The sequence below is a fragment of the Triticum urartu genome, chromosome 7, assembly GCF_003073215.2.
Source record: "Triticum urartu cultivar G1812 chromosome 7, Tu2.1, whole genome shotgun sequence".
Classification (NCBI taxonomy): domain Eukaryota; kingdom Viridiplantae; phylum Streptophyta; class Magnoliopsida; order Poales; family Poaceae; genus Triticum; species Triticum urartu.
In genome coordinates this window covers 434,835,492-434,848,457 of record NC_053028.1, presented here as the reverse complement: position 1 = coordinate 434,848,457, position 12,966 = coordinate 434,835,492, and the positions used below count along the sequence as shown (strand labels likewise).

At 54.0% G+C, this 12,966-nt stretch overlaps 1 pseudogene; it reads left to right on the top strand.

Annotated features, from left to right (window-relative positions):
* Window positions 1-1,476: 1,476 nt before the first annotated feature.
* Window positions 1,477-4,984, top strand: LOC125524621 (annotated as a pseudogene).
* Window positions 4,985-12,966: the final 7,982 nt, after the last annotated feature.

Genomic DNA, 12,966 nt, shown 5'->3' with positions numbered 1-12,966 from the left:
CGTGGCTTTGCTAGCAGGCCTGTACGGCCCATCCTCATCAATAAGGCATTCAAGACCTTCGCGAGGGGCCAAGCCTCGCGAGGCGGACGATGCAAGACCTTCTCAGGAGCGGCCTCGCCAGGCAGGCTCACGAGGGGCGGAGAGATCAAGGCACGACAAACCTCGTGAGGTTCTCATGACGTAAGCAGTGACGATCGAGACCAGGCGGGCACCAGCGCGCACAGCGTCCTTGTTTTCTCTTTGGTGCTAAGGGGACAAGCGCGGGCGCGGAGTACCGAGGCATCAAGCAAAGGTTTCCATATCGGTGCAACAAGACCAAGATCAGAAGGACGGCAAGACGGAGGTCACCATGGAGCTCAAGGCGGCGTCACCACCAGAGCCTTTTGCAGGCGAAGACCACTTTTGTCAAGATAAACTGTACTAGTTGTCCCCTTTCAAATTGGCCGTTGTTGGCTCCCATCCCGCTCAATATTTGGGAAGAGAACCAGAGCCTCTATAAATAGGGCTAGCCACCACCATCGGTGGAGAGAGGGTGAATCAGATCCTCACACACACAAGTTCACCAAGCACAAAAACACCTCAACCTCAGGAGGCTGTTCTTCCCCTTGTACTGTTCATCATCAGCCCCAAAGGCAATCCACCATCACCACACTGGGGTAGGGTATTACACCACAACAGTGGCCCGAACCAGTATAAATCATATGTCCTTTATGTTGCGAGTTCGTTGAGTTAGTTCGAAAGATCTCAGCTGAGTTAGGACATGGATCGGTAGGGGGATCTTCGCGCGCACCCCAGTGTTCGAACCTTAAAATTTTTGCCGGAACCCGTGATCCGACAACATTTATGTGCATATTTTTCGTGTAGAGCTTATCTTGAATCGAAACATCGTTATATAGATCGGAAGAGACAAGAATTAGAAGGTTACCAGAGGTAGGAGAAAATATCAGATGCTCACATCCCTCTTGTATTCTCTTGTGCAATGGAACCCACTACATACGCTCGATCTAGCTCATCTTCATTAAAAAAAAATGACCGATTCGGTCGTTTCTAATGGGCCTGCCTAAGAAATGTTTTAAGATTCGTACTATGCAGACCAAACAGTGAACGTAAAGCCCATTTTCATTCCACACGGATTTGACTGGCAACCGCAACCACGAACCAACCTCTGGTTGAGATCGTTAGGTGAACAGTGATATCATTAACCCATCAGGGTTCAAATCCTGGTGCTCGCATTTATCCTGGATTTATTTCAGAAATTCCGGCGATACGTTTTCAGTGGGAGGAGACATTTCCGTCGACTACGAGGCGCCTACGATGACTTCGTAAAATCTCAAGATGATATGCCGGCTCAGTCTTTCGGAGGTGCTCATAGGAATAAGGTGTACGTGTGTGTGTTCATAGGGATGAATGTATGCGCGTGTATATGAACGCTTAGGTCTGTACTGATTGCTAAAAAAAAGACTGGCAACCGCAACCAAATGCGTCCTTAGAGTTGCCCTAACAAGGAAACCGCGGGCTCACCCGCCCACGCTCCGGCGGCCGCCAACGATTTTCCCCTCCTCTCACACCGGGCAGCGTCTCTCGCTCCGACCGCCTTTATCTCGCCAATGACGCCGGCTCTCCCCTCCTACACGGCACACGCCGATTCCTTTCCACCATGGCTGCGCCGGCGCCGCCAACCACAAGCTCCAAGCCGCCCCTCCCCCCGCGGCTCGCCGTGCCGCTCGCCCTCGCGCTCCTCCTCGCTCTCGCATTCGTCGCCGACTTCCTCTCCTATTCCTCCGCCATCAGCCCGGCCGTCTCCTCCTCTTCCAAGACGGTAGCTAACCACCCTCCCCGCCCAACTCTACTTGGGTTCTCATCGACGTTGCCTTGACATGGACGCGCGCCACCGTTCAATCTCTCGTGTGCAGGTAAAGGAGGGTAATATTGACGATACGAAGCTTCGCAATGGATCACCGACGGTGAGACACCTCAACGCCACGTTCTCGGACCTGCCGGCGCCGCACTGGGAGTGGGAGGAGATGCCGCCGGCGCCCGTTCCCCGGCTTGACGGGGCGTCCGTGCAGATCGGGGACCTCCTCTACGTCGTCGCAGGGTACGGGAGCCTCGACCATGTGAGTAACTCAACTCACTCACTTCGTGCAGACTGCAGAGTTGTTGCCTCGTTGTTCCTTAACCTATATTTATATATATATATATATATATATATATAGCGAGTAGGATTTCACACTTGAGAACTGAGATGAGATGATTACTTGTACTCCTAGCCGCCGCTGGTAAATGCTCAGCAGTGCCCTGTTATGGATGAAGCAAGCAAATCATATAGCTGAGCAATCTCATATCCTGCGACCGCCCTACTCTGGAGTTGAATTCTAACGCAGGATATTACGAAGGACGGTTAACAACTTAACATTGCAAGTATTAGTTGTAAATTAATTTGATCTACTCCAGACTTTTGCTGAAAACTGCTACTACCAGTAGTGTAAAGGTTAAAATAGTAGCTGACTAACTGTATATTTGGATTTGAATCACAAGTTTACAACTGATGCTTCAGCAGAAGTAAAGCAAGTCTGATTATGTTTTGTTTGGCAAATGGTTACCGCGGCCACAGGCTGACACGAACCCCATTTGTGATATTTTGCTTTGCTTCACGCCATTTCAGGTCCATTCTCATGTGGATGTGTACAATTTCACTTCTAACACATGGACTGGAAGGTTTGATATGCCCAAGAAGATGTCATATTCACATTTAGGGATGGCCTCAGATGGGAGATACATCTATGCAGTGTCTGGACAATTTGGTCCACAGTGTCGGCCAGCTGTGAGCCGTAATTTTGTTCTAGACACAAAGTTAAGGAAGTGGGACGAATTGCCTCCTTTACCTGTTCCTAGGTATGCATTTCAGCCTATAATTACCTGTTCAATAGACTCAAAATGGTGCATATGCGTTGCTGTAATATTCGTTTTGGCTGCTATCAATATCTATATGTTCCTTCTGACTTTATTCTGTTCAAGCATTGCTTATCCAGTTTACTGTTTATCACACACAAGAGGCAAGACAGTTGCATAATCCAATAGTGGCAATCATGTTCGTTTGTAATTTAGTGCCATGATAATGCCGTAACTGATATTCGCTCATATCCCGTGAGTCAAATTGTACTACTGTATTCTTAGCTTGATATTGTTAACAGTTTGTTCAGACATACTCCTAGAATCTCATTCAATATGCTCCATTGGCCCTGTTTTGACTGCAGCTATAATGCTGGAGCTATGAAATGGTCCATGCTTATACTATATGCTGTTATAACTATCAAGATCCGAAGCTTACTCTATGACATGCTGTAGGTATGCACCAGCTACTCAACTTTGGCGTGGGCGGCTTCATGTGATGGGTGGTGGCAAAGAAGACCGCCATGAACCTGGATTAGAGCACTGGAGCCTTGCTGTGAAGGATGGCAAAGCATTGGAGAATGAGTGGCGAGCTGAAATACCGATACCACGTGGTGGACCTCATAGGTGAATTTGTGTGGCTATTGTGATGCATTATTTATATGCAATTGCCCATTGAGATATTCACCTCTTTCTAAGCTTTCTAAGAATAAAAATAGGTGTCCTGTGCTTGAAGACTAAATATCCATTGATTTGTAGTACTATTGGCACCCTCTCCGTGGATAGGGGATACTTCTTAGAATTATTTTCAGATGAACAAATATGTCGATAATTTCTTACATCCATCTTTTGGCAGGGCATGTGTTGTTGCTAATGACAAACTCTTTGTGATTGGTGGTCAAGAGGGAGACTTCATGCCTAAACCAGGGTCACCTATTTTTAAATGCGCAAGGAGGCATGAGGTATGTATGTGCATGCTAATATAACATCAAACCTTGAAATATAAGAGTGCTTCCTGTACACGACATTTCTCTATTTTGCAACCAAGATATGCATTTTTCCATGCTTAGTAACGTACAATATAAAGCATACACGGGAAAGTTGAATACTCATACGTTTTCTCTAACAAAAAGCGTTGCTGCACCTAGTAAATGTGCTTTCTTGTATTCAGGCTTTAACCTATTGTTGTGCAATAACTGATAGTCTTGATTCACGGTCTGTCGCTAAAGTTTTTACCAGAAGCATGATTATGTTAGATATTGTTTTGCAGGTTGTTTATGGTGATGTGTATATGCTAGACAATGAAGCTAAATGGAAGCAAACTGTCTCCAATGCCAAAGCCAGATTCCCACATAGAATTTGCATGGGTCATTGTTAATAACTCCATAGTAATTGTTGGCGGAACTACCGAGAAGCACCCTATCACCAAAAAGATGATTCTTGTTGGTGAAGTCTTCCGGTTTGATTTGGAAACATTGGTGTGTTCTATCTCATATGTAAATTATTTTGCTTGTTCATATTAGCTATGTTATGATTATTTTCCTCTGAATATTAGGACATGACTAAGTGGCTTAACATTTGCCATGCCATTTTTTGCAGAAATGGTCAGTCATTGGTCGTATGCCTTTCCGGATCAAGACAGCCTTAGCTGGTTATTGGGATGGTTGGCTCTATTTCACTTCTGGGCAGAGGGATAGGGGACCTGATAATCCAAGTCCTAAGAAAGTTGTTGGTTCTATGTGGAGAACGAAACTGCACGTCTAGTGTCCAATGTTTGAACCAGAGGTTTCTGTATATTCTTAACCTACTCCCTCCGTCCCAAAATCAGTGTCTCAAGCTTAGTACAATTTTGTACTAAAGTTAGTACAAAGTTGAACACTTACTTTGGGACGGAGGGAGTATATGTGTTCCCATTTTCGAGCAGCTAGAGTTCCTACGAGCTGACTTGTATTCTGCTTCACCATTGTGAATACTGTACCTATCTTGAGTATCACTACAAATCTGAATTTCTAGGAAACCGGCTTCAAATTTGGCAGAGGATTTTAGCCTTGTAAGCAGTGCTGCCTTATGCAGAAGTTCCTTGTGGATCATATATGTGTGCCTGTCTCCATTTTCTAATTGATATGGCGTTCCCAGCAGTCCTTGCAAACTTTCTGCTGTTCAGTTCTTAATGTTGTTTACTTGTTGTGGTTCTCACGTTTGGAATTGGAAGCTGGATTTTGGAGATGTGTTTCATTCAAACAACCGAAAGCAGCCTTTGGCAACAATCTTGCCGTTCGGTAGAGGTTATCAACTAGCAACTTTTGTGGAGGATATGTTCTTCGCTGGAAATATTTAATATTGAATGGATGAAAGCTATTATATGACCAAGTTTCTTCCTAGCTGTACAAACAGAATGGTGTTGAATTTGCTTCTCCCCTTTGCTTTTTGGCTAATCTGTAAACGTTATGATGCACTTTGATCTAAATACCTCAAGGCCACCGATTTGAATAGCACGCCATAGCGTTCTGACTTCTGAGCAATGTCCCGCTAAGTGAAATTAGTGTACAATCATCCTCTATTGCATGACATGGCTTCGCTATAGCGGATTTTAAGAGCTACGCTATTTTGACATAGCATGCTATTTTTTTTTCATTGCTCAAGACACATCCATTACTGTTGTTCATACATGGTTGTGGGCTGTGGTTGCGTACTTGCCTTTAACAATTGAGATAGCTAGCTGCCTTTTACAATTTGCTATTGAAAATGAATCATTTTTTGCTGATATTTTCCTCGCACGTTTGCCTTGAGACAATTATTACAATTGATATGGCAAAGATCCTTTTTTTGTCTTACTGCCTTTTACAAATTATGAAGACTCTTCCCATTTTCTGACCATGTCATATATCTCTCTTTTGGAATTTAATTCTTCAAGCACACATAAGCAATGATCGTTGATTTCAATCTTTCTGTAAAGATAATGATTTGAAAAAGGTAACCATGACAAATTATTTGCATATTTAATTATTTGTTTAGGGCGGCAGTAGCCTTGACAACACAATTCCAGCACCAACCATTGCTGCACCTTTTCTTCAAGAACTAGTTTGCCCACTAGAACAATTATTGGACCAATAATAACATTACTAATTTTTTGTTACATTATACTTTTCCTAGTGCAGTTGGCGGATGACGCGCTGGCTGGATGACAGTGACCGAGGCATTCAGGCCTAAACTTTGCCAGCATTCGCAGGGCACTGGCATGCGCTTAACAATGACTCATCACATGGCGAGACCGACTGGGCTTATCACCTTCATTAGTAAAATCTGACCTCCTTTGTGCCCTAGACGCCCGGCCGGTTTGGCGGTGGCGCGCGTCTGGCCGCCGACGAGCCGTCGTTGTCGTCGCTGGGCAACTTGCATGGCCACCAACTCCCACCACAGAGATGTGTCGACTTCATTTTGCAAGTACTGGTACAAGTATGATCGTAATTCCATTTGAATGGTCGAAATTCCCATTTGAGACCAAGTTGATCTTCAAGACGGACACGAGGGGCAACTGTTACACGCAGCACAGGCCAATTAATTTGTTCATTAAATTAGGAAGGGGATTTTACCGGCAGCACAGGTCTACATCGAAATCATACGTGATCATGGCTAACTAATGCTTTCCCCTCGACCTTAGGCACGCTGCCGTGGTGTGGTTCATGGCGGGCAATGGCAAGCTGGGTGTGTGCTGGCTGCTCCTTTTCTGAACACTTTTCCTTGGCAGTTTCTTCACGTGGCGGAACCAATCAAACACGGTTGATCCTCAGTGGGTATTCTTTTCAGTGTATATTTTTCTTCTTTCTTTTATTTTGTCAAAATGGGATCTGCTTTGACTCCAGACCCGATCACCCGATACATTCGTCATGGCAGCACATGACCCAAACGCAACCATTGAGAAAATAATTAACTGGTTATTTGGATAATGTAGACAAAGAAAGAGCCAGACGGTGCTAGTTTTTTTTTTTTTTTGAATTTTCCCCGGGGGGGGGGGGGGGGGGGGGAACCCCCTCCGCCACCTGAATATATTGCGTAAAGAGGCATAGCCCTTAAAGTCAGATTACATAGAGACGGAGAGATATACAGGGGAGAAGAGGAGAACTACATCAGACTACCTCACCCCTTGTTCGAAGCACCGACAACCAAACATCTATGTGGGAGCGATCGGCAACTTTCAGCCGAGCACGCCAGAGCACCGTCTCATCTCTGCAGGCCTTCAACGTAGCAACAAGGGACTGCGGATCCTCTCTGAAGACGACAGCGTTCCGTCGCTTCCAGAGCCTCCAGCAGCAGAGTAGGACGAAGGCAGCCGGCGAGGCATCACCAACCGCCGGAGAGACATCCAGGCGATGAAGAGACCCAACCACAGCCCCATTTGGCGACACGCCGATGCTACGCCAAAACTGCACCGCGAACGGGCAGCCAAAAAAGAGATGGTTGGCGGTCTCCAGAACAGCATCACAGCAGGGGCACCCTGCCTCCGCCGCCGTGAGGATGGTCTTACGGCAAAGCACATCCCGTGTGTGGATGCGAGACATGGAAAGCAGCCACCCGAAGAATTTGACTCGCGATGGCGCCCGGGACGACCAAAGGAAGGATGCCGACGGAGACTCCACCCCACCGAAGCGTGAGAGGGCGTAAACACCACGGGACGAGAGACCTCCACCGGGGGCAGCGCACAGAGCGGCGACTCGGGAGTCCGGTCCACTTGCTGGGGGGAATCATCCATCAGTAGTTGGACAACAGCGCACTCCTCCACGGCCCTAGGGGTGAGCCGGGGCACCAGCAAGGCACGCACCCCTTGCCTACGCGCCGCCCACACCGAGGTCTCCGAGCAGGCCGCGTGGGTGTAGAGGGCAGGGAAGGCAACCCGGATCACCCCACAGGCGAGCCAGTCGTCGTGCCAGAACGAGGTCGCTCTCCCGTCCCCAACAGCGCCCCTGGTGAGGGATCGGTAGATGGGCAGCAGACCTAGGAGGGCACCCCAATGCTCGCCTTGGAGGGGGAGCGGCCGCGCCCAAGGAGGGCCCGTCCATCCAGCTGGCCCCAAACCCAGGCGGCCCATCGGGACGGCACACCGGAGTGAAGGCGATGGAGCAGCTTGAGGAGGAGGCAATCGTTCTGGACTCCAAGCGCCCGGACTCCGAGCCCTCCCTCCGCCTTGGCCCAGCAGACGCGGTCCCAGGCGACGAGGCATTGAGCACCAGAAGCCCGGTCTGCAACATTCCAGGAACGCCCGGCGTAGCCCGTCCAGCCTAGAGATAATGGCCGGCGGAAGGCGCATGGCAGCCATGGCATAAGTGGGGATGGAGTCCAGGACCGCGTTGATGAGCACCAAGCGTCCTGCTGGGGATAGCAGCCTCGCCCGCCACCCCGCCAAGTATCGATCAACCTTGGCGAGCATGGGAGCAAAATCTTCGAGCTTGAGCTTGTCGCAGGAGAGCGGCAACCCCAGATAAGTTTGTGGGAAGGAGCCCACCGTGCACTCGAATGCAGCCACTACGGCCTCGAGCACCTCCGGGGCAACATGCATGGGGACGAGAGTGCTCTTGGTGAAGTTGATGACGAGGCCCGTCGCGGAGGCGAAGAGGTCAAGGGTGCCACGCAGCCGAGTCGCCCCCTCCGGGCAGGCGCGCATTATGATCAGAGTGTCGTCGGCGTACTGGAGCACCACAGGCGGCGCCCCCTCACATAGCGGATGTCGCAGAACCCCGTCCGCCCGGATCATGCGCTGGAGCACGTCGGCGACCAGGAGGAACAGGTATGGTGAGACAGGGTCCCCCTGCCGCAGCCCCTTGCGGACCGCGAACCACCTCCCAGGCACCCCATTCAGGAGGACGACAGCCTTCGAGGACTTGAGAATGAGATCCATCCAATCACACCAAGCTGTCGGGAACCCCCGAACCTCCATGATCCGTCGAAGGCTGGGCCAGGCAATGGAGTCGAAGGCTTTGGCAAAGTCGAGCTTGAACACCAGCGTCGGGCCCCCCCCCGCTTGCAGCAGCACTGCACGAGCTCCGCCGCATAAACGAAGTTCTCCGAGATGCTGCGCCCGGTCAGGAAGCCGGACTGGTCCGCGTCGATGAGGTCGCCGATCTGACGCTGGAGGCGCGAAGTCAGCCCTGGACAGAGGATTTTAACGTCCCCGTTCTGAAGAGAGACGGGGGAAAATCGCCAGGTGAAGGCACGCCCTCCTTCTTGGGGAGCAGAGTGATGAGGGCCCTGTTTATCCCGTCGAGGCACGCGGTGCCGCCATGCACCTCGTCAAAGAAGCACTGAAGGTCTCCAGAAACCGCCGACCAGGCGGCCTGGTAGAAGGCGGGGCCAAGCCCGTCCGGGCCAGGGGCGCTAGTCCGGTCAAGCACGAAGACCGCGGCGCGGATCTCCGCCCTGGAGAAGGGCGCCACCAGCGGCGCATCGTCGATCGTAGGCACGCCGGCGTACAGGGACGCCAGGTCGAACCCCTAGGAGGTGCGGGGGGGCCGGCCCAGCAGGTTGGAGTAGAACCGCCGCAGCGCCGCCTCCTTGGCGCTGTGATCAACCAGCTCAACAACCGTCGACTGCAAGCACCCGGATGGCGTTCCCCCGATGCCGCTGAGACGCCCGGGCATGGAAGTATCCGGTGTTCTCGTCACCTTCCGCAACGCCCCGGCACTTCCCCCGATGTCGCCAGTAGGCGGCTTGCCGTGCCACAGAGCCAGCCAACGCAAGGCGGGCATCACTCCGCAGCTCGGATTCGGCCAGGGAAAGCCGCCGGTGCTCCTCCAGGTAATCTAACAAGTCAATCAAGAACTGGCAGTTGTTATCAAAAACAGGAATGAACTTGTGTTGTCGTTTCCAAACCTTGGCCGCAGACCTGGGACATTTCTTCTGGCGGGCAAGGCGAGTCGCAGCACAGGGAGAGCTAGGGGCACGCGACCAGGACGGCAAAACCGCAGGGAGGAACAGAGGGTCCAGCAGCCAGGAGGTTTCGAAAAAGAAACGCCCCGCCGGCGGGATGCGGGTAGAGACGGAGACAACCAGGGGGACGTGGTTGGAAGTGATTCTGGTGCGAGAAGCAAGCGTGGAGTCCGGGAAGAGGGAGTCCCAGGCTGCGTCGAAAAAAGCCCGGTCGAGCCGGGCGAGAGTGGGAGGATCACGTTTATTAGACCAAGTGTACAAGTGATCAGTGAGAGGGAGTTCCAGCCATGCCAAGGCGTTGATCATGGCGTTGAAAGCGGACGCGCGGCTGGCGTAAAAACGATCGTTGTTCTTCTCCCTAGGCAGGCGGATGAGATTGAAGTCCCCCACGATCAGCCTTGCCCCATCAATGGCTGGCGACAAGGAGAGCATATCATCAACAAAGGTCGCAGTAAGAGAGTGGTCAGCCGGGGCATAGACGTTAGTTAGGGAGAAGGAGAGGTCGGAGACCGTGGAGGCAAGCTTAGTGGTAAGAGAAAAACACGACCGAGCGCAACTGACAAGGGACAGCTTACGGGGATCCCAAGCCGTGATCACCCCCCCTCGAGACCCATCGGCGTCCTTAGTGACAAACTCAGAGAGATAGGGGGGAGGAAGGACCGAGCTTTGAACACATCAAGAGCCGCGAGCTTGGATTCTTGGAGACACACCACAGTGGGGGACGCGGACGAGATAGAGTTACGAACGAGATCACACTTATCAGGGTCCCCAAGGCCCTGAACATTCTAGAAAAAGAAAGACATGCATTGAACGCGGCTAGCCATGGACACCAGCAGGCACCCAAGGGGGAATACAAACACACACGCTACAATGGGAGTAAGACACCACGTCACCCAACCTGACAGCGATAAGGGAAGAACGAAGAAGCAACAAGCCTCGGGCAACACAGCCAGCAGCGGAAACAACCAGGACTCTAATCATGAAGAGGAGCCGACACCGACGAAGACTTGACAGCAGCCGCCGCACGCAGCCCCGCGACGGACGCCGAGGACAGAGGCCGCACCACCGCATCGATGACACGGTCACGCGCCGCCTTGGCCTGGAGACGGGGAGAGCACCCAATCAGGGCGTCCTTAAGAGCACGATGCTTGGCCGCCTTGTCCGCAATTGGAACGAACGCACCCGTGTCAGCCAGAGCCAAACGCGCGCTGCGCCGCTCCGCCTTCTCCCCCAGCCCCGCAAGCCGCGAGCCCGCGCCAGGATCCGCTGCATGGCTATCCATGCAAGGCGGGCCCGCGCCCCCCGCGCCATGCAGGCTACGTCGTCGGGCAACTCAGTGATTTGCACCGAGGAGGCAGAGCGAGGGGAGCCCCAGGCCACCACTGGGGGGCCGTCCTCCCCCACCCCACCAGCGAGCGCCCGGCGGGAGACGGCACCGGGAAGGGGAGGGGCGCCCAGGACCCGCAGGATGGAGTCAAGGGCATCGCCACCGCCCCGGCTGCCGAATCTGCCAACCGGGTGAAACGCCGGGGCCGCGATGTCGCCGTGACGGCGCCGCCCATCGGGCCGGTTGTGGGCGAAGGGGGGAAAGCTGAAGAAGGGCACGTACTCGCCGTTCGCGTCGAAGGAGCGAGACATGGGCCAGACCGCGGCAGGTTCGATGGAGATGGCGCGCGCCTCGAACGGCGCTCCCCACGGCCAAACGTCACACGGGATGTTTCGTGTGCGCTCCAGCAGAACGACGACACGGATCGTGGCGAGCTCGTGACCGGAGAGGGCGCGGGGGTCGATCTCCAGGACACGCCTGAACCCAGAGAAGGCCGCGGGGATGCAAGTCGGGGTCACGTACTCCGCAGGGAAGCCCGTGGCCGGCAAGAGGGCGCACTGCCCAGCACGCTGTGGGACGCGCCTGTACAGCTCCTTGCGATGGAGGTCGATGCGGGCGCCCTGGAAAGGCAGCGGCTGGTTGGCGATGGCCTCCTCGCGATCAGCCCAGGAAGCAAAACGGAGGTAGCAGACGTCGACCGACGAGGGCACCGTGTCGAAGGAGAGGTGCCCTAGGTCGCGCAACATGGCCGACTGCACAACCGACGTCGCGTTGACGAAAGCGTTAGGGGGCTCGATGGAGAGACGGCAAGACGGCGCGCGGCCTCGAGGTTTCCGGGAGGCATAAAAACATCCATGGCAACGGGCGCTGGGATTCCGCCGCAACGGACACCCCACTGCCCGAGGAAACCTCAGAGCCGGAGGAGGTGGAGAGGCGCGAAGAGCTATGCGGCGACGGCGGGTCACGAGGAAGAAGCAGCTCTGGTGGCGCCGCAGGGGCCGCAGCGGCCAGGACGACCGGCTGCGGATGGCCGAGCTCAACCAGCGCATGAGGGGGGGACAGCGGTGGTGAGCGGACCACCGCGTTCAGCGAGATATCACGCGGCGATGGCGAAGGGGAGCGGGCCCGCGAGCTGGACTCACCCACCTCAAGGGCCTCGGAGCGAGGGCCGACGGCAGAGGGCGACGAGCAGCGGAGGGGTAGGGGGTTTGGCGACGGGGGGGAGGTGGAGGCGGTGGCGGCGGGGGGGTGGGGCGGAGCGGGGAAGCAGCACGGCTTGGCACGGCGGACGGGCGAGGAGGGGCCATAGGACAGGAACGGGAGCGAGCGCGGTGGCTGGAGCGGCGGCAACGGCGGCAGCGCACCGGGTCCCGACAATCAACGACGAAGTGCCGCGTCGAGAGGCAGCGAAAACAGCCGCGGAGAGAGAGCGGGGGGGGGGGGGGGGGGGGGGGGGGCGGGGGGGGGGGGGGGTGCGACTGCGGGCGGGGGGCAGGGGTAGAAGGGGATAACAGCGCGGAGCGATATGGGCTCTTGTCCCTAGCCCCGGGAGCAGGAGAGGGCGAGTTAAGGCCAAGGGCCCCCACATCCAACGCGCCAATTAACGTGTCATAACTGCATAGGACGGGCGACGCGGCGTGGACCAGCTCCACCCCTCCTGGGCAGAGATAGCTGGGCTACCCGCTCCCCCCCAGCGACCGGATTAATGGAACCCAGCATGGCTTCAGCAGGGACGGGGCAATCCGGGAGCGAAACGTGGCACGCGATGGGACGGGGCAGAAGAGCGGGAAGGCATGACCTAGGCGGAGGCAAGCGGCTACGAGCCG